Source organism: Mus musculus, chromosome 7 (assembly GCF_000001635.26).
Source record: "Mus musculus strain C57BL/6J chromosome 7, GRCm38.p6 C57BL/6J".
Taxonomy (NCBI): domain Eukaryota; kingdom Metazoa; phylum Chordata; class Mammalia; order Rodentia; family Muridae; genus Mus; species Mus musculus.
Window position 1 is genome coordinate 97,819,915 of NC_000073.6, and position 20,877 is coordinate 97,840,791.

At 40.3% G+C, this 20,877-nt stretch overlaps 1 protein-coding gene across 4 annotated transcripts in view; it reads left to right on the plus strand.

Annotated features, from left to right (window-relative positions):
• Pak1 (p21 (RAC1) activated kinase 1) overlaps positions 1–20,877 on the plus strand; it is a 123,841-nt gene that overhangs the window by 31,374 nt on the left and 71,590 nt on the right. The window contains exon 1 of one of the 4 annotated variants that reach the window (XM_006507437.3): positions 11,019–11,144. The exons of 2 other annotated variants lie outside the window; for them this stretch is intronic. The gene's annotated coding sequence lies outside the window, so the exon portion shown is untranslated. Of the gene's footprint in view, positions 1–11,018; positions 11,145–20,877 lie in introns of those variants that run through there. One more of the 4 variants, XM_006507436.4, reaches the window with a different exon arrangement.

Consider the following 20,877-nt stretch of genomic DNA (forward strand, 5'->3'; position numbering starts at 1 on the left):
TACTGCTTACAGTGAACCCTCCTACATCAGTCATTAATCAATAAAATACCTACACAGATTGTGTGTAGTCCAATTTGATGGAGGTATTTTCACAACTGAGAGATGACACTAGCTTATATCAAATTGATAAAAACCAGTAAGTATACTAATTCATGTCATTTACCATAACTCTTTGTTTATTTGGAGATAGGATCTTCTGTAGCTTAGGGTGGTCTCCATCTTACTGATTCATCTGTCTCCTCCTCTTCAGTGGTGGGATTATAGACATGTACCACCATATCTAGTTTATGGAATATTGAGCAATCACTTTGCTAACTGAGCTACATTCTCAGCCCCTCAGTGTGAACTGTCTATCTCTGTCTGTGAGTGTTTATGTATGTGTGTGTGTGTGTGTGTGTTCGTGTCCACCTGCCCATCTATCCATCTATCCATTCATGTCTCACTTTACCAATTGAGCTACATTCTTAGCTCCTCAGGGAACTCTTTCTCTCTTTCTATCTCTCTGTTTCTGTCTCTCTGGTGTGTGTGTGTGTGTATGTATAAACCATGGTAGAAATGAGAAACAATATTTAGTCCAGCAAACCTACAAGGATTGTCTTAGTTAGGGTTTCCATTGCTGTATAGAGACACCACAACCAAGGCAACTTTTTTTTTCTTTTTGGTTTTTCGAGACAGGGTTTCTCTGCATAGCCCTGGCTGTCCTGGAACTCACTTTGTAGACCAGGCTGGCCTCGAACTCAGAAATCTGCCTGCCTCTGCCTCCCGAGTGCTGGGATTAAAGGTGTGCGCCACCACGCCCGGCCCAAGGCAACTTTTAAAAAGCACAACATTTAATTGGGGCACAAGATTTAATTTAAGAGGTCCAAACCATTATCATCAAAGTGATAGCATGGCAGTGACCAGGCAGGCATGGTGCTGGAGGAGCTGAGAGTTCTACATCTTCATCAAAAGGAAGTCAGGAGCAGACTGTTTTCAAGAAACTAGGAGGAGGATATTAAAGACTGTCCCCACAGTGACATGTTTCCTCCATCAAGACCACCTCCTAATAGTGCCAGTCCCTGGGCTAAACATATTCAGACCATCACAAGGATAACTAGCATAAACATCACAAATATACTTCAAAGGTATTAGCTAGGTGCCAGGGAGACAGCTTAGTGGGTAAAATCATATCTAACTAAGCCTGATTACCTGAGTTCATTCCTGGACCCTGGATCGCATGTGAGAAGCTAGATACCATCTGTAATTTCAGCATTCCTTTATCAAGATGGGGAATAGAAACACAGGCCTGGAAGCTCACAGGCCAGCTGGTGTAGAAAACTTATCTCAGCAAGATAGAAGAGAGAATCAATTGCTGAAAATTGTTCTCTGACCTCCCATGCAGGCTGTGGCACTTACTTCCCCTGGTACATGTGTTTGTTCATTCTCTCTCTCTTCCCCCCACCCCCTCTCTCTTGTCAATAAAATCTTTATTGGGCAAGGTGATACATACTTATTGTCCCCTCTACTCTGAAGGCAGAAGTAGTAAGCTTGCTGGACTTCAGGACTTTCAAGCCAGTTTGGACAATTACATAAGATTGATCAGACTCAAAGAAGCAGAGGGTGTAGCTCAGGGATTGATCATTTGGATAGTATGGCACGTGCTTTACCACCACACCACCACCACCATTGTCCCCCACGCCCACAAAAAAATATTTCATTAGGAAAAATAATACTTCCTTCACTGGACTATTTTCTGAAAATTCAAGATGAGAAAGAGCCTACCTGGATGGAGTATGAAGTGTTTCATTGTTTCAGGTCCAACTTTTCCTGCTCACTGCCCTTCTGGTTTCCAGTCTTCCTACGTAGGTAAAGGATGAACTGGATGTTCTCTTTGGCCTTGAGAGCACAGATAATTAGATAATGCTCTTGCTTCCTTCCTTCATTTCCATGGTAACAGAGATGTTTTACAGCCCCCTTGCCTTTCTCTTCAACCCTCTGCTTAGTTTCAAGTTCCTTGCCAGCAGGTTATTTATTTATTTATTTATTTATTTATTTATTTATTTATACTTATTTGCTTTTTTAACTGTTTCTGTGTGGACTTGTGTTCCCTTTTGAGGTTGAGTTTTGCAAGGCCTCAGGAAATGGTGGAAACACCTTCCTCAAACCTGGTTGCACCGAAAGCCCATCAAGTGAAGTCTGGTCCCCAAAGAGGAAGAGAAAGCCTAAGTTCCTTACCAGTCAATAAGAGCTTCTCATTTACCATGGAGACATTTTCTTTTAAGTGACAGCATTTATTGTACTGTGTATTTTATACTCTATTGTTATCATTCTCATACCCTGTCGGCACCTAAACTTCTCTCTCTCTCTCTCTCTCTCTCTCTCTCTCTCTCTCTCTCTCTCTCTCTCTCTCTCTCTCTCTTTCTTTCTTTTCCGAGACAGGGTTTCTCTGTGTAGCCCTGGCTGTCCTGGAATTCACTCTGTAGTCCAGGCTGGCCTCAAACTCAGAAACTCAGAAATCCGCCTGCCTCTGCCTCCCAAGTGCTGGTACTAAAGGCGTGTGCCACCACTGCCCGGCTAAACATTTTCTTATAACAACCAACCCTTCTAAAAGGTCAGAGGAACTAGTGTGTACCAAGTGATCAGTAATGAGAACACACCATATGTTACATGATAACATCATTATAACATCAGAACTGATTAAGCTAGGTTGTAGACTCTATGGTTAAAAGTTATTAGAACTCTTATTGTGATTCCTAATTCACAAATACAGAAATTGAGTATATAATTTTATTTAGACAGGAGTTCAAATGGGAACAAATTGAAATGGGGGAACAAATAGGCATAGTGCACATGTGTTAACCATATTTTAAAAAATTGCCCTGGAATCTTTTATGTCCTAATTGGAATTGTGGGCAATCCTATAATTTGGCATTTAAAAATGATTATTTAGCTGATTAGCAGATGTAACAGCACCAACCTTTGGGCATGTTCTGTTCTAGAAAGTGATGAGAATCTGCTACTCACTACCAAGGGCAAGGTATGTGAGCTCAGCTTTGATTGGAAACAGTTTGTGCTTCTGTTTTGCCCCCAAGCTTTGTCATTTTTTTTTTTTTCTTCTTAAAGTCAGGTGCCAATAACCTACATTTTCAGTGCTGTAGAATCACAATTAGAACATGGGGTTCTTGCCTCAACAGCTTTAGTTCTCATTATAGAGTTCAGAAATGAAGCAACTTTGTGAAATTGGTGGCTAAAAGGTAGACCTTGACAAACAACTTGACCTCCTTGTTTTGTGGCATGGGTTAATGATTCAATCTGTAGACTCCTAAGAGTACTAAGTTATGTTGTGTATAAAGGTAATGAAAATAACAACTGGGTTCAAGCTCTTGTTAACTCTATGTGGGTTTGAACAATTGCTTTGTACTTTCTAAGCCTTTGCCGTTTGTTTTCTAGGCCTTTTCCTTTATGTGTTTTAAGGTAGTGATTCTAGGATTCTAGGATTCCTGTTGTCTGTCCAGGAAGCACACACCCTGTAGCCCAGAGGCCTGTTACAATTCTAGACTATACATTCAGCTGTTCCATAGTCATAAGTGCTCCACTTGCTATCTGTATTCTAAACATTTGCTGAAGCCTCTTACCATTAGATGTCTTCATTATTGAGGTTTAAACTGTCACTTTAGCATGACTTTGAGAGGGAACATGGTTAAATATGTTTTTAATCTGCCAACTTGAATTAGAAGCAAACTGCAGAAGAAGTTAAAGGGAAGATGAAGTTGGATTCATATCCAGAGTTTTAAAAATGAGACGAGAATGAATGATATGATAGTAAATGCAGCTGGTTTTCTCCAAGAAGTGATCTGAGAGAGAAGAAAACAGCAAGACAGAAGCCTAGTGCCTGTTTCCATTTAGCTTTGGAAGTGCCATGCCACCACTTCTGTTGTAATTGGTTGTCACACAGGCTAACCTTTTTCTAGGTGGGTGAAGATTGCTTCCGTCTTTGAGACCTGGGTTATCTATAATATTTGTTAAGGGAGTGAACCTTAAATAAGCAAGCTCTTGATTCTGTTCTATTTTCCAGTCTTGGTAGACATGGGGAGAATTCCTGTATGTCTTTAAGGGATGGCTTCTGGGGATGCAGGGATCAGGGACTCATCCTTCAGAAGCCTCCTGGGGCTCATTTATGTGCCAAGGATCTTTCTAAGTTAATAACACAGTTATGCCTGTTTCTACAAACAACAGGACACTAGTGAGAGTTGGAAGCACCAAGGATTTCTTTGCTGTTTTGTATTATCTGGTGAAATCTTCCTCACGAGTCTGAACATTTTAACTTTTTTTAGCAGTGAAAATTAGCTGAAGGAACTGTACTTGTCTTTAGTACTTGATACTTTTAAAAAACGGGTTTCATTCATCTTCTGATCATCTTAAGGAAGAAGTGTGAGGAGATGGAAACAGACTGGCCTTGAAGTCAGTGTGGGCTTGCATTCCCATTTGGCATCGTTCACCATGTGACTTTAAAGTCATATTCTTTCTCTGACTTTAGAATATTAAGCTAGAGTGTCAGGGCTTTGAAAGGGACGCTCACAGGTACTGGCTAAGTTTAGGAAGTGGGAAGAAACTGGGGAAGTGGACTTTCTGATCTCCGTTTCAGACACAGTAGTTCTACTTTTGTTTAAATGTTGAGGTTACTGTGAGATCTGATTGGAAAGAGACTTTGAGGCTTTTTTAAAAAAAAAAGTCTTGGAAATGGATGGCTGTAGTGATTAAAGTCTTAAAGTTTTCAGAAAAAGGAAAAAGGCTGCTTTTTGATGTCACAGGGCAAGGAGTCGATTTCTTCAGGTCAAGCAACAGAACAGCACTTGGATGACTCTTCAGAAACCTAGATTTTAGCCTGGCGTAGTAGCCACGCCTTTAATCCCAGCACTCGGGAGGCAGAGGCAGGCGGGTTTCTGAGTTCGAGGCCAGCCTGGTCTACAGAGTGAGTTCCAGGACAGCCAGAGCTATACAGAGAAACCCTGTCTCGAAAAACCAACCAACCAACCAAAAAACCAAAAAACCCTAGATCTTTTTTTTCTTTTCTCTTTCACTTTCAAGAATTTTTATTTATTTTAAAAGGGTTGGTAGACATAGGCGTTAGTTGCCAATGGATATATCTCCTGTCCCTAAAATGGTACAGTTTCTTCAGGGGTCAGAATCCATGTCTTGAGGGATAAACACCTTCCTTGGGCATGGAACAGGTCTTCTGGGTGGAGTAGGAGAGGGGAGGGCAAGAGAAGGGAGGAATGCAGTTGATGTTGTTAGGAAGTGGCACCCTTTTAAAAATTTTATTTATTTTTATTTTCTCAGTTTTGTTCACTTCTCTCCTCTCCTCTCCTCCTAGTCTCTTCCCCCCACTCCTCACATTTACAAGGGACATCAACTAAATATGGCATCTCAAGTTGCAATAAGTCTAGGCTCATCCCCTTATATTAAGGGTGGGTGAGGCAACCCAGTGGGAGAAAAAGGGTCCCAGAAGCAGACAACAGAGTCAGAGACAGCCCATACATCCATTGTTAGGAGTCCACAAGAAGACCAAGCTACACATCCATAACATGTATGCAGAGGGCAGTCCCATGCAGGCTCCCTAATTGTCAGTTCAGTCCTTGTGAACCCCTATGAACCCTGGTTAGTTGTCTGTGAATGGTTGTTGTTGCTGTTATTTTAATGTCCTTGACCCCTCTGACAATTATATGAGTGCTGGGAACTGAACCCAGGTTCTCTGCAGCCACTGAGCCTTCTCTCCAGCTACATCTCTTTATTTTTTATGGCTCCAATATTTATTTAGACTACAGCTGAATGAAACTAATGTTATACCCTCCCACCATTCTCTGTTTTCTTACTTTTCATGTAAACATCGTGTTTCTGAATAGAAACCTAGAAAATAATGGTTTGGTAGAATCAGTAGAGCTAGGAGAAATTCCATGTCTTCTATTTATCCGTGTGACCTTGGGAAGGCTTATAACTTTCTCAGTTTGTTCATTGTGTAGCCTAGGGATTGCTGTGAAGATTAAAGGTGATAATGAAGCACTACACTTACTTCCATGCTAAGTGACTACTAGGTACAAATATTTGCTATTTTCATTCATATGTCTTGTGAAGTTTGGATAGATGGTAGTTAAACATTTAAAAATAGTTCATGCCAGAGTAGCAAGAATTAATACTCAATAAAGTTTAGTCTTTTCAGATACATTTATTTTGTTTGACTTGGTGGTTTGTCTTTGGAATTGTTCAGGCTCTGAGTGAAGCAACAAATGGCACAAGGTCATCTAGTAGAGACACCTGGCAACTCAGCTTATAATACCTGGTTTACCAGTGACACGGATAGTTTATAATAGTATGGGTGTCTGGGGCTAGTAATTATCCATACTGGGTTCTTCTATCTGACAGTCTTTTATCTATATAGCTATTTAGGTAGCCACTGACTAGTGGCTGCCTACTGTTTGATAGAGCAGTATTTTATTATATATTCCTGCTCTCTTTAGCTGCTTTCTTTTTGAATTTTTTTAATATTTTTTTATTACGTATTTTCCTCAATTACATTTCCAGTGCTATCCCAAAAGTCCCCCATACCCTCCTCCCCACTCCCCTACCCACCCACTCCCACTTTTTGGCCCTGGCGTTCCCCTGTACTGGGGCATATAAAGTTTGCAAGTCCAATGGGCCTCTCTTTCCAGTGATGGCCGACTAGGCCATCTTTTGATACATATGCAGCTAGAGTCAAGAGCTCCGGGGTACTGGTTAGTTCCAATGTTGATCCACCTATAGGGTTGCAGATCTCTTTAGCTCCTTGGATATTTTCTCGATTTAGCTGCTTTCTTTGGTGTAGATCTAGGTACTTACCTGCAAATACACCTGGCTCTTTTCCTTTACAATTTAACTCTTCTCTGTAATTTAAGAAAAAGAGCCCTGAAAAAGAGAAGACAAGTATAATCGTGTTGCTCCTGGGAGTCGATGGAATTGTGTTGGGGTAGAGACATAGGAGAGAGGGATGAAAAGGACCAGAAAACTCCTTAGGTCTTTCCCTATCCCCAGCATGGTCTGTTAAAAGTTAGTCCTTCAACTATTGTGGTCCAAGAGAATTGGAGAATTTGAAACTAGAATGATTTCTTCAAGTAGGCATTTAGCACAGCCTTTTCCTTATGTTTTGATTCAGTGTGTAGGGTTCTTACCAAGTAGTTCCCCACATGTGCTGTCATTCTGCCACAGTAGAGAACTGTACTGCTGTGGTCATTTTCATGCCTGGGAGTTTTGTCTCTGAAAATGAAAATTCACCCCTCTATGGCTTCTAATCACTGGCCTCTCACATGCAGAAGCAGGCTTAGACAGATGAGCTAATACCTGTGAAACAGAACATTGACTTTGACTTTTCCATTCTTCCTCCAGCTGAAAGTGTCATGCAAGGGACAGACAGATCAAGTAGTTCTAGAACCTCAGATCAGCCTTATCTTCTGCAAAGATTGTGTTGCAAGTTTTTTTCTCAATTTAGTAGTAGAGATGCTTTCCTGATTATTAGTCTTGCTACTGTTTTGTAGATGAATAACTCAAGGCCATACAGAAATTCTCTTATAAACTGGTTGGAATTCTTGCTTCCAGTAGCAGTTCTTGCGTTCCTTTCCATGGGTAGTTCTTTTTAGAGACGCCGTTAGCAATCTCCGAAACTCAATCTTTAAGCACCATGTATGTGGCCTGTGTACCTTGAGACTTCTATTAGGAATGACAGATTCTATTAAAACACAACAGGAGTGGGGATATAGCTCAGAGCACTTATTTAGCATTTGTAAGGCCATGGGTTCAATTCCCAGCACTGCAAAACAACAGAACAAAACAAAATAAAATATCCAATGTACACTTCATCCTAAAAATATCAAGCTATTTCAACTTTATAAGAGAAGGTAAAGAATTTCACCTACAAATATTTATGGATCACATATAGAGCTTATAGACTGCTTTAGATATAAACAAAATGTTGTATTCTAACTTCTGCAAAAACATGGGAAATTCCAACTTCTAGACAGGGGTCAGAAAGCTCAGTCCCTTTTGCTCCTTTCCTTTTTTTTTTTTTTTTTTTCTCCTTCCTTCAGACAGGGTTTCTCTGTGTAGCCCTGGCTGTCCTGGAGCTCACTCTGTAGACCAGGCTGGCCTCAGATTCAGAGATGCTCCTCCCTCTGCCTCCTGAGTGCTGAGATTAAAGGCGTGCACCATCACGCCCAGTTTACTTTAGTCTCTCAATGGAAGTGTGCCTCATTAGGGAAATTACCACCTGCGTTGGCACTGTGTTGTACTGAAAGAGTTTTGACATTTGATCTCAGCAGTAGACCTGGGTTAGATTTTGGATTGAAGTACTAGACATACAGTCTTGAAATGCTAGCTCTGCTGTAATTATTATTTTTTTCATGTCTTTTGTCTCTTTTAATCTGGAAGTTTCTCAAGGTTAGTGTTGTTTCAGACTATTAAGCTACAATTGTTAAATTGTGGATTTAAAGTACTAGGTTGGTTTTAAGAACCTATATAGAAAAAAACAAGGCGGGGGCTGGCGAGATGGCTCAGTGGGTAAGAGCACCCGGCTGCTCTTCCGAAGGTCCAGAGTTCAAATCCCAGCAACCACATGGTGGCTCACAACCATCCCTTACGAGATCTGACTCCCTCTTCTGGAGTGTCTGAAGACAGCTACAGTGTACTTACATATAATCAATAAATAAATCTTTAAAAAAAAAAAAAAGAAAAGAAAAAAACAAGGCGAACTTTAGTGCTGTAATTCTACTCTAGCATCAGGAGTTCCACAGCTGGAGCTTCTGCACCCTCCTGTGTGCATCTCCTACCCCCAATTGAGCACAGACTGTTTTGTGAAGCTTTGTTGCAGTTTTACATTTAGATTTTTGTGTATGCATGTGCATGCATAGGTGTGTGCTAGGACTCAATGTAAAATGTGTTCTTATTGTAGGTTGGTGTCAAAACAGTTTAGGAATTTCTTTTAGGAAAAAGATTGCCCAATTCCTCTGCCTCCCTTTCTCTTTCTCTTTCTCCCTCCATCCTTCCCTCTCTTTTTCTCACTCTTGATTTTTTTTTCCAGAGTTTCAGTATGTAGTCAGCCTGTAGCCCAGGTTGGCCTTTCTTCTGCCAATCCCTTGGTTGCTGGAATTATAGGATTGAACCACAATGCTTTGTTTTAGGACTTGTGACAGAGTCTGGAACAAATCTTCTGATGCACAGAGAGCTAAGACAAAGCTTATGGAATTGCTTGCTATGTAATACAGACAGCAAGTAGAATAAATATTCAAAGAAGACAGTATTGCAAAAGTTAAGTATTAAGCTGATAACATGGCTCAGCAGGTAAGGTTACTTGCTGCCAGGCCTGGTGACTTGAGTCGTCCTCTGACCTCCACATGCAGTCTGTATTTCCCTTCCCCCACTGTATTGAGATCCTGCCATCTAAAGACTAAAATTTCCCAAGTCAAGTTTATCCTGAGAAACCTCAGGAGAAAGTGCTTTTCCAGCCTTCTCTGCAAGATGTTAGAGTCTCATTAAAAGTGCGAAGGTGTAGGGCTAGTAGTGCTCATGATCTGTACCTTGGTCACATGGCAGACCTAAGTGAGTCACTGCATAAGTGAGGTTAAGATTTTTAGTAACATTTAAGTTTTAGGGATTTGGGAGATGAGCAGAAACAAGTATATAAGAATTTTATGTTAAATAGCCATACATGAGGAAATATAATGCAACCCCAATATAAGCTTGTGTAAGGCTAAATTATTGTTTAAAATTATGCATTAAAAAGTTTCCAATGGAAGCCAAGAGTGGTGGCATACATCTTTAATCTCAACACCTGGGAAGAAGAAGCAGGCAGATTTCTGAGTTTGATGCCAGGCTACATAGTGAGTTCCAGGACAGCCCAGGGTATAAAGAGAGCTCCTGTCTCTAGAAATAAGCAAGCAAGCAAGCAAGCAAGCAAGCAAGCAAGCAAGCAAGCAAGCAAGCAAGCACAGAAACAAAAAAGTTCTCAGAAAAACCAAAAGTTTTTATTATAAACAAACAAAAAACATTCCACTAGGTATGCCTAGCATTAAGTAGGCTGAGGCAGGAGGATTTCGATGAGTTTGAGGCCATTCTGGGCTACAGAGAATGCCTCAGAAAAACAAAACACCCCTTCCATAGTTCAGGAAAGTAGTTGAAAGCTGTATCAATGGAAGTTCTCCTTCAAATGTTATTTATGTGGCTTTGGCTTTTACAATTATGGAGGATGCTACTTTCAAGCTAGAAACCCAGGAATCCAGACGTTCATCAGTCGGCATCTGAAGGCTGATGGACGGGGCAGCAGTTGATGTAAATCCTTTTCTGAGGGCTGGCAGGCAGGAATTGAAAGAAGAGAATTTCATCTTTTGTCTCATTCAGGTTCTAAAGGGCCTGGCCAATGCCCATTTGCAGGGCAGAGGATGCTCTGCCGAGTCCATGGATTCAGATGCTGATGTAATCTTGAAATACCCACAAATGCACCAACAATATAATGTTTAATCTGGGCAACCTGTGGCACATAAAATTAATTTTCATAGCAGTTTACCTTTCTGGTGCCTAAAAAGTATATGAATAAACTTCACCTGTAACTTATTTGTATGGGTGACCTCAGGCAAGTTAGCTACCTCCCTAACCTCACTTTCTTCATCTCTGAAATTAAGGTAAATAATAATCTCAGAAGCTGTTTGTGAAAATTGAGTGAAGTAAGTTTATGACAGTGGCTGGCACATAACACTTGCTTAATATTTTCATCACCCTAGCCACTCCCCCCCACTCCCCACCCCGTAGTAAAGCATTTGCCCGTGAAATACTGATAAGAACTAGATGTGAGAAATGCTTGAAAAATACCTGTATGTGTTGGTTGGTTACTCTCTAAAGCCTATTCTCTCTCACTAAGATACCCACTGTCTTTCTCTTCAAAGCTACTTCCTGGGGAGAAAGTCCAAAGTGAGCTGTTACAACTTGCCTTTGGCCCCTCCCTGAGCCCGGTTCATTCCTGTAAGCTGGGAAAAGGAAATGAGTTCACATTGTCCAACCCAGGCTAAACTTCTCAGGGAAACATCTGCCTAACCTTGGGAAGGAGCAGCAGCAGGTGTAGCTCTGCAGGAAAGGGACCCCTGGGCAAGGTAAGGAGGAAGGAAGGCCTTTCTGGTTCACAGCACAGACTTGAGCTCGGGGCAATTCGGGAGGAGATCACTAGTGTCTGTTCTCTGATGAAGGAACTAGATCTTGATTTTAAACCCGTGGAATGGTGGAGAGAGGAAGAGGAGAAGAGAGAATACTTGTAAGGTACCTGAGACATAGCTTTGTGTTAGCTCCTGGGAAAACAATAGCCTGGGCACAGGAGAAAGAATAGCTATTCTCCCACTGATCTTTGTTCTTTTGTAAATTTCTTGCCCATTCTTAGTTTTGGTAAAGGGAGCTCTAAAATGTTTATCCCCATTTATTAAGGTATAGAAAATAGATTGATGTATTAAACCAGTTCAGAGGTAGTCAGAAGGTAGAATTTCTGTGTGACTTTTTTATATATAAACCTTGAACTCATGATTTTCTTGCCTTCTGAGTGCTGGGCTTTACAGTTGTATTTAATCTATATTCATTTCTCAACCTCAGGATTTGTTATTTCAGGTAATAGAATTCTCTGCTGGGTGGATGTAGGACACAGTCCTGTTAATAATAGGATGTCTATTTTTTTTAAAGATTTATTTATTTATATGTAAGTACACTGTAGCTGTCTTCAGACACTCCAGAAGAGGGAGTCAGATCTCGCTACAGATGGTTGTGAGCCACCATGTGGTTGCTGGGATTTGAACTCTGGACCTTCGGAAGAGCAGTCTGGAAGAGCGGTCAGGTGCTCTTACCCACTGAGCCATCTCACCAGCCCCCTAGGATGTCTATTTTTATTTTTTTTAAATTGTGTGTGTGCGTGCGTGTGTGTGCACATGTGTGGTATATTTGTGTGTGTGCATAGGTGTGCTTACTGTGCGTTTGTATGTAAAGACCAACAGTTAACTGTGGGTTTCTTCCTCTACTGTTCTCTACCCTTTTAAAAAAATGAAACAAAACAAGACTTAAAAAAATATTTTACCTTATGATTTTTATCTACTTGCTTGTATGTTTACTAAGTGTATGTCTGTTGGACCCTCTGGGTTATGGATGGTTGTGAATCCACCATGTGGGTGCTGGGAATTGAACCTGGATCCTTTGCAAGAGCAACAAGTACTTCTAATAGCTGAGCCATCTTATTTTTTGAGTCAGGGTCTTTCACTGAACCTAGAGCTAGTCTTAAAGTAAGCTACAGGAATTTCTTTGTTTCTGCTTACCCAGTTCTGGCATTACAGGTTTGTGCTGCTATGTGTGGCCTTTACCTGGGTGCTGGGAATCTGAACTCAGGTCCTCATACTTGTGCCAAAAGCTCTTTTTGAAATAAGCCATCTTCCCAGCTCCATTATTAGATCTTCAGTAGTGCCCTTGTCATCTATCTAGTAGAAGCCAATACACCACAAAGTCATGACAATCAGCAATGCTTAGATACTGTGGCCACTGTCAGCTGTCAGACACTGTGGGCCAAAATCAGCTATAACTAAGACTCAGTACTCTATGTTTATAAATTGCTAGGATAACTAGAAGATAAAAATAATATTAATTTGATCTCCTAAAGTATTTACTGTGTGCCAGGCACTGTACTAAGCCTTAATTATAATTGCTTATTTAATTAACCTAATAATTCTAAGGTAAGTACTGTTATTGCATTTTATAGGTCAGAAAATGGAGGGGAAAAAAGGTTACATGAATTGATAGGTGTTAATGTTGTTACAATTATGTGTTGTTAAGGATTGCCCTAAGTGCCTTACCTGTCTGTTATTTGACTTAATCTTTACACTCAGTCTGTGAGGTTGTTCTGATATTGTCATGGGTTATAGATTTTGTTGTATACCTGTTGCTAATCATTGATAGCACACTGGGTAAAGGCTTAATGTCTTTCTAAGGCTTTAATCTTGTTTATCTAATAAAACATTTTCAGAGTACTTTTCTCTATTTTTTTCTCCTAACAATACTAGTATTATCTCTAATTGTTTAAGAGACTGAGAAAGAAGCCAGGTGGTGGTATGCATACTTTTAATTTCAGCATTTGGGATTAAAGTGCTGATCTCTGAGTTCAAGGCCAGCTAGTTTATGAAATGAGTTCCAGATCAGCCAGAGCTCCATAGTGAGACCCGGTCTCAAAGCAAGCAAGCAAGCAAGCAAGCAAGCGAGCAAACAGAGAGAGAAACTGAAAAAGAGGCTTGTGTAGATACATGGTAAATCATTGAGCTGGCTTGCACTTGTTGCACATCTTGACTATTTAGGACATAAAGCCTTCAGCTGAACTGGGTAGTAAGGTGACAAAGAAATACTGAGCCTGTTTGTGTTGGAAGGAGAGCTGAGAGAGGCTACTTCTGGTTTGTAGTCTGAAATTTGTTGTAAAATTTCCATATCTGATTTGTATTGGCTCTGGAATACAAGTTACAATTATGTTATAATTGGAGTGTTTTTTCTTTTTCTTTTTAACATCCAGCTTTAGTATTCTGTCTTGTAAACTCCGTGAGCATAGAGACAATTTTGTTATACATAGACTTTTGCATGCAGTAGTTGCCTTATTTGTGAAAATACTGAATTGCCAGTAAGCACATGGGAAGGAAAGTGATCGACTGAGGTTGATTTAGTTAAGATTATAGAGCAATTTAGTAATAGTTTAGGACAAGTTCTGATTTTTTTCCTGTCCTTGGGCCCTGAATTCTTTATAACCCACGTGCTGCTTGCTTGTATGTGTGTGCTTATCATGACTGGAGCTAAATGATTTGATGCTGTTGACTTAGTTTTCCTTTAACAAAAGTGACAAACAATGGTTCTTTTCTCTTTTCCATTTTTGTTTGCTCATAAATAATGTCCTTCTAGTATAGTCTCTGACCACGGAATGAATGTCTCTAAAGGACCAGGGAGGCTGTGCTGTCCCTCCCAATCCAGAACTAGAAATTATGTTGCAGCTACTATTCTTTTTGTTTTGTTTTGGTTTTTTTGTTTTTTCGAGACAGGGTTTTTCCGTATAGCCCTGCTGCCTGTCCTGGAACTCACTTTGTAGACCAGGCTGGCCTCGAACTCAGAAATCCGCCTGCCTGCCTCTGCCTCCCCTCCCCAGTGCTGGGATTAAAGGCGAGCCACCACCGCCCTTACAGGTACTATTCTTGACAACTTCTTCCTATTTTAGTGGTGACAAAGTGGTCAAAACATACCAGCTAAAACAGAAAGTTAGTTTATAGGGAAGAAGCTTTTTTAAAAAAGACTCACTGTTACCCTTGATTGGCCTGGAACTTGCTGTGTGTGTCTGGAACTTGACCAGACTGGCCTCTAACTCACAAAGATCTGTCTGTTTCTATGTTCCAAATGCTGTAAAGACACTCACTGTCATATCTGGGTAACCTTTTTGAGGGCAAGGGGGTGTGGTCAGGGCTGAATGCATGAGTACGTATACCTCAAAGCTTTCTTATCCTTCATAGTAATTTGAATACCTTTCAGTCTGTCTGCAGAGCCACTTAGGTCCAGAAGGACTGCAGACTTTTCAGTGACTTAGTTTTTGTTCTTCTGCTTTGTGTCAAATTTGTATGGAGAAAGGAAGCAATCTAGGCTGGGTTTTTTACAGGATGGTGGAGGTGTCTGGGAAGGAAGAGAAAAAGAACGCATCCATAGCAGCATGTTGAACTTCTCTTATGTATGCATCCATTCCTCCAGGCCCTTGTCTTTTCCATCCTGAGTTGTAACTTTTTGAGTTCCTATCCTTATTTGTTGGTGTTTTGCTATCATAGCAATGACTAGTAAAGAATGGATGGTTTGAGATTGTATTTCCAATCAAGGTTTTGTTTCTTGAGACAGGGTCTCACTCCTGGCAGACCTGAAACTTACTATATGGCACAAATTTACAGAGATCCAACTGCCTCTGCCACCCGAGTCCTGGACTAAGGCATGCACTACCACACCTCCCAGTCAAGTTTTTTTTTTTTTTTTTTTGTAAAGAAAGTTCAAAATTGAGATTAGGAAATTTCTGTCTCCTCAGGAATGGAGTCAAGGTGTTTATCTTTATCTATATGGCTCTTATGATTCATCCTAAGGGACAAGAAAATGTTCCTTACTCAAAATGGCTGCCTAGTAGTAATTGAAACTAAAGAGGAATAAAAGCTTATTTTCAGTAATTGGAAAGTAGCATAGAAATCTAGTATAGTGGAGTGGATTCTGTTTCAAGTTGTGGTATTATTTAGGTTTATAGTCTTTGTCAAATGTTAAGCTTTATGAATCTCATTTGTTCTCATTTGTAAAATGAATGTAATTAAGCTACCTTGAAAGTGTGTGTGTAAGCCGGGCGTGGGGCATGCCTTTAATCCCAGCACTGGGGAGGGGAGGCAGACGGATTTCTGAGTTCGAGGCCAGACTGGTCTACAAAGTGAGTTCCAGGATAGTCAGGGCTGCACAGAGAAACCCTGTCTTGAAAAGCCATTAAAAAAAGAAAGAAGAAGAAACTCTCTGTGTGTGTGTGTGTGTGTGTGTGTGTGTATGTGTGTGTGTGTGTGTGTGGTGTATGTACAAATAAACATGTGCTTGAGTGAGTGGAGGTCAGAGGTAGCTTTTGAGTCTTCCTTAATTGCTATCTACCTGAAAAGAGGGTTTCTCACTGAAGGTAGAATTAATCAATTTGGCTAGATTGTTGGGCCAACAAGCTCCAGGGATCTACCTGTGTCTGTCCCTCACCACCTTCTGGTGCTGTGATTTCAGATACATCCATATATACATACATATATGGTACTGCATGTGCCTTGTACATGAGTGCTTGGATCTGAACTTGGGTAGCATGTACTTTTTAAAGTCATCTTCCCAGCCCCTAAAATTGATTTCTTAATTTTAATTTAAAAACATATGTTCATTTATTCCTGTGTGTGTGTTTGTGTGTGTGTGTGTGTGTGTGTGTGTGTGTGTGTGTGTGTATACAGGGGAGAGTAGAGAGTATGTTCTGTGGTATGAATGTAGGTTGCTGTGAGGCACAGGCCTAGACTTTACTAGTCTAATATGCCTACATCACACTTAGAACTTGAAAACCTAAGTAAGAAAGTAATGGGTACTGAGTTTCAGTGAAGATGAAACTGTGGTATCAATTCTAGAATCTAGTGAGCTGAAGTAGTGCAGTAGTTACTTCATTGGACTAGTTTGTCAGTGTAGCTTTGTGCTTTGCCCTGAAATTTTAGTCTTAAGCCCTCTCTCCCTTCATTTCCATAATTTGTGAGCCACCCAGTATACTTCAGCAAGTTCATTTTCTACTTAGTCATCTAGGCTAGTACATAACCAAAGAATCCTTGGCTGCTGCCTCTGGGACACATCTGACATGTTGCCTGGTTCTGTCATAAAAGTTTTATAGGATTACAGCTACATTGTTCATTTATATATTGTCTGTGGCTAACCTTATGCAAAGAAAGTAGAGTTGAATAGTTGAGACAGATAAATAACCCTCAAAGCCTTAAATAATTTGCCTTTTGCAAAAAAATTCCCAGCTCCCACCTTTTAATGGATAATATTTGTTTCTTAACAGAATATTGTTTGCTTTATCCAACAGAGAGTGTTTGGATAGTGTGGAAGTTTTGGCTTGACTTCCAGTTTTGTCAGAACAAAATTTGGCCCTGTATTGTAATGGCTGCTTTTAGCAAGGGAAGTTGGTAGTATACCACAGTTTGTTTGTTTATTTGTTTGTTTTAATTTTTTTTTACTAGAGTAATATGTTGTATATACTTTTATATGCATAAATATCCTGGATGTCATTTTAAAAATAGGTTAATGTTTATTTTTTCTGAATGCTTTGTTTAAAGGGCCTATTGGGAGTATAAAAATTATAAAGAATATTTATTATATATTCTTAGCTTCTGTAATCTAATGGTATTAAGCAGAATTCACTTATATCTAGGGACCAGTAACTACAAACAATAATAATGACAAAATAATTGAGAAACCAGTGGTTATTAAGGAATTTGTGTTTTTGACTACTAAGAATAATTTTTTCTCATGAGATTTTCTGTGTTTTGCTGCTTTAGATCAGAAGTATTTTCAGCTTTGTGTAGTAGAAAACCTAACAGTAATTTAAAAAGTAAAAATAAATTTCTTTACTTAAAGAGGAAGGTGGTTGATGGCTGGCATGGGCTCAAATATACCAGCAGGCGGGAACCAGGTGCTTTCTTTTTCTCTAGCGGGAACCTTCCGAATATTGGCTTTCAGGCATTGTGCTAAATGTCTGGGTATTTGAACTCCACAAAGCATGTTTGAGGAAGGAAGAACCAGGGAAAGGCAGAATGGGGCAAAGGAGGAACTAGCACCACTTCTGTGTCCTGTTTTAAAATTAAAAGTAACCATTTCCCTTGAATTAATAAAAAGTGTCCTGGCTAGAACTGTGTCATATCAGCACCTTAAACCTGAAGGGAGTTTGGGGAAAGAGCATAGATGTTTTTCAACTTAAAACGATGGGGGTATACCCCCATAAAGTTATATTTATTCATTTAAAATCTTTTTGAGGTGTGCGTATGCGTGTGTGTGTGTGTGTGTGTGGGTTGCATGTATACTGTTGATGTTGTGGAGGTCAGAGGACAACCTCAGTTGTCAGTCTCCACCTTGCACCTTCGTCTCTCTTGTTCACTGTTGCACTGGACAGGTTAGCTGAAGTGGGCTTCTGGAAATTCCTTTGTCTCTACTTCCCATTTCACTGTAGGGGCATGCTGGGATTGCAGATGTGTATGTTACTGTATTCATTTTTTGTATCCATCTTTTCTCATGTGGGTGCTGGGGGTTTGAACTCAGGTTCTCAGGATCACACAGCAAAAGCCATCTGCTGAACTCCCCCTTTCCCTCCTCCCCTTCTTTATCTTTTCCTTGTTTGTTCATTTTTTTGAGGCAGGGCATCATGTAGCCCAGAAGTTCTCAAACACATGTAGCCAAGGATGACGCTGACCTCCATTCCACCTGCCTCAGTCTCCTGAGTGCTGGGCTTATTTACAGGCATGTTCCACCATAAAGCCATTTTAAATAGTAAGCATTGTAAATTAAAAGTACATTTAATGCAACCAACTTACTGAACATAATAGCCTAGCATCATAGTGCACTCTATAGTATCAATTATTTATTATTGTGATTGCATGTTGTCTTGGGACAGCACAAGATATCATACTACATATAATAACCTGTGAAAGATCAAAATTAAAATGTGAAGGGCAAATTCTACTGATTATGAATCACTGTTATGCTAGCTGTGGTGGAGAATGCCTTAATCCCAACACCTGAGAAGTGGAGGATTGAGAGTTTAAAATAAGTTTGGGCTAACTTTCAGTAACCTGTGTAGTAGTTTAAATGAAAATGGCCTCAGTAGACTCCCAGGGAGTGGCACTATCAGGAAGCATGGTGGTGTTGGAATAGGTTTTGCCTTTTTGGAGGAAGTGTGTCACTAGGGACAGGCTTACAGTACCTCTTGCCTCCACCTCTTCAGTATATCCTATGAGGATGCTCTACCATAAGGCTTGGTGCTTCTTGTCTGCTATGTAATGTGACTAGTCCCTGAGATGTGATCAGCTGTAAGCTCTGGCAACCAGGGCTGGAGCCCTACCTTCCATGCCTCCTGCATCTTGAAAAAATCCTTCCTGCTTTAAGTTGCTTCTTGTCAGGTATTTGGTGGCAGCAATGAGAGCAGTAACTAACACACTAACTGAGAGAGTAGGAATGCCATTTATTGTGGAGGGAGATAACTGAAAGAGGAAGAGACTTTGGACCTGATGACAGTTTTGTCTCCAGTCTTAACAATTATTAGCTGACAGAGAGTAAGAGCCAGGTCTTGTGATCTTTGTATATATAGCACTGTATCTGGTGTGTAGAACATATTCTTGAATGGTGACTGGATGTGAGATTATTTATTATTTCCATGAAACATTGGACTATTTCCTAAACAGTGTCATGCTCTTCTTTTTGGGCTTTATATGTAATGTCAGTACCTTTGTCTATGAAATTCTACCTTTTCATTAAGGTAGAATTTCATAGACAAATATTGGGAGGTCAGCTTTCCTCTACTCTCACATATCTGAGATAGTTTCTAAAGAGAAAAGTTTATCTTGGTTTATAGTTTTGAGGTTTTGTTTCTTTTGGGCCTGTGGTGAGGCAGCACATTATGTCAGGGAGTGCATTGTGGATCATAGACATTCCCCTCATGACTAGGAAGCATAATTGAGGAAGAAGAATGGGCTGGATCCCAATCATCTCCTTCAAGAGCACATCTCTCATGCTATCAAAATCTCCTACAATGCCCTAACTGTTAAAGGTCCTACCATTTTCCAACGGCACCAAGCTGGGGACCAGGCGTTTAACACATGGGCCTTTGGATAAATTCTAGATCCAAACTGTGATAAGCCCTCTACCTCCCTTTCCCTTTTACCGCCTGCCTGCCTGCCTGCCTGCCTGCCTGCCTGCCTGCCTGCCTGTATATTTTTGTAGTGTAAATGTGTCATGGCATGAGAGTCAGGACAGTTTTGTGGAGTCAGTTCTCTTTTCCCACCTTTTTGTGGATTCTGGGAATTGAACTTAGGTTGTCAGGCTTTTCTGCAGCCAATGTTTTTAACCCACCTAGCCATTTCACTGGTCCTAGAATATTGCCAGTGTAATGTCAGCTCATTAGTTGGTGGATCTCCACTCTCCACCCCCAACCCCGAGCCTGGGATTGAACCTAGGACCTTGTGCATTTTAGTCAGGTGTTCCACTGAGCTACACTCCCCAGCTGCTTTCCCTTCCTTCCTTCCTTCCTTCCTTCCTTCCTTCCTTCCTTCCATCCATCCATCCATCTATCTGTCTTTGTTTTGATTAGATTTGTTTTCTTTTTTATTCCCCCCACCCCCCCCCCTTTTTTTTTTGAGACAGGGTTTCTCTGTGTAGCCCTGGCTGTCCTGGAACTCACTCTGTAGACCAGGCTGGCCTCGAACTCAGAAACCTGCCTGCCTCTGCCTCCCAAGTGCTGGAATTAAAGGCGTGCACCACCACCACCCTGCTAGGTTTGTTTTCTTATTGCTGAATTTTAAGACTTCTTTGTGTATTTTGAATACAAATCCTTTATGTTCTTTATGTGCATAAAGCACAATCTGTACATGTACTTTGCAAATGCTTTTTCGTCATCGGTGTCTTCTCTTTTCATTTCTTAACATTGTCTTTTGAAGAACAGTTTTATGTTTTAATCAAATTCAACTTGTCTAGGTTTTCTTAAATGAATTGTCTTTGATAATGGCATCTAAAAGGCTATTGCAAAATCAAGGTCATCCAGATTTCTCCTGCATTGTCTTACAGACATTTTATAGTCTTGAAATTTAGATCTATGGTCCATTTTGAGTGTGTGTGTAGCTTATAAAGTCTATGTCTAGGTTCTTTCCTTCTTTTCTGTCACTAATACTATATAAATCAGAATGAAGAACAGAGTATGAAGTATGACCATTTTAAAACCAATTTAGAACTGAGTAATGGTATGGAACTATAATTCCAGTACTCAGGAAGCTGAGATAGAATTATCAGGAGTTCCGGGTTCTCCTAGGGTCCATAAGTAAATTCTAGACAAGCCTGGGTTGACACACTGTTTCACAAAACTAAACCAAATTAAACAACAACAACAAAAAAACAAACGTAGCAACAACAACAACAACAACAAAGAGATCATAAGAGGGAGGTTAGATTTCCTGGAACTGGAGTTACAAATGATTTTGAGCCACCATGTACGTGCTTGGGACTGAACCCAGCCAGGCAACAAGTGCTATAGTGCTGAACCATCTC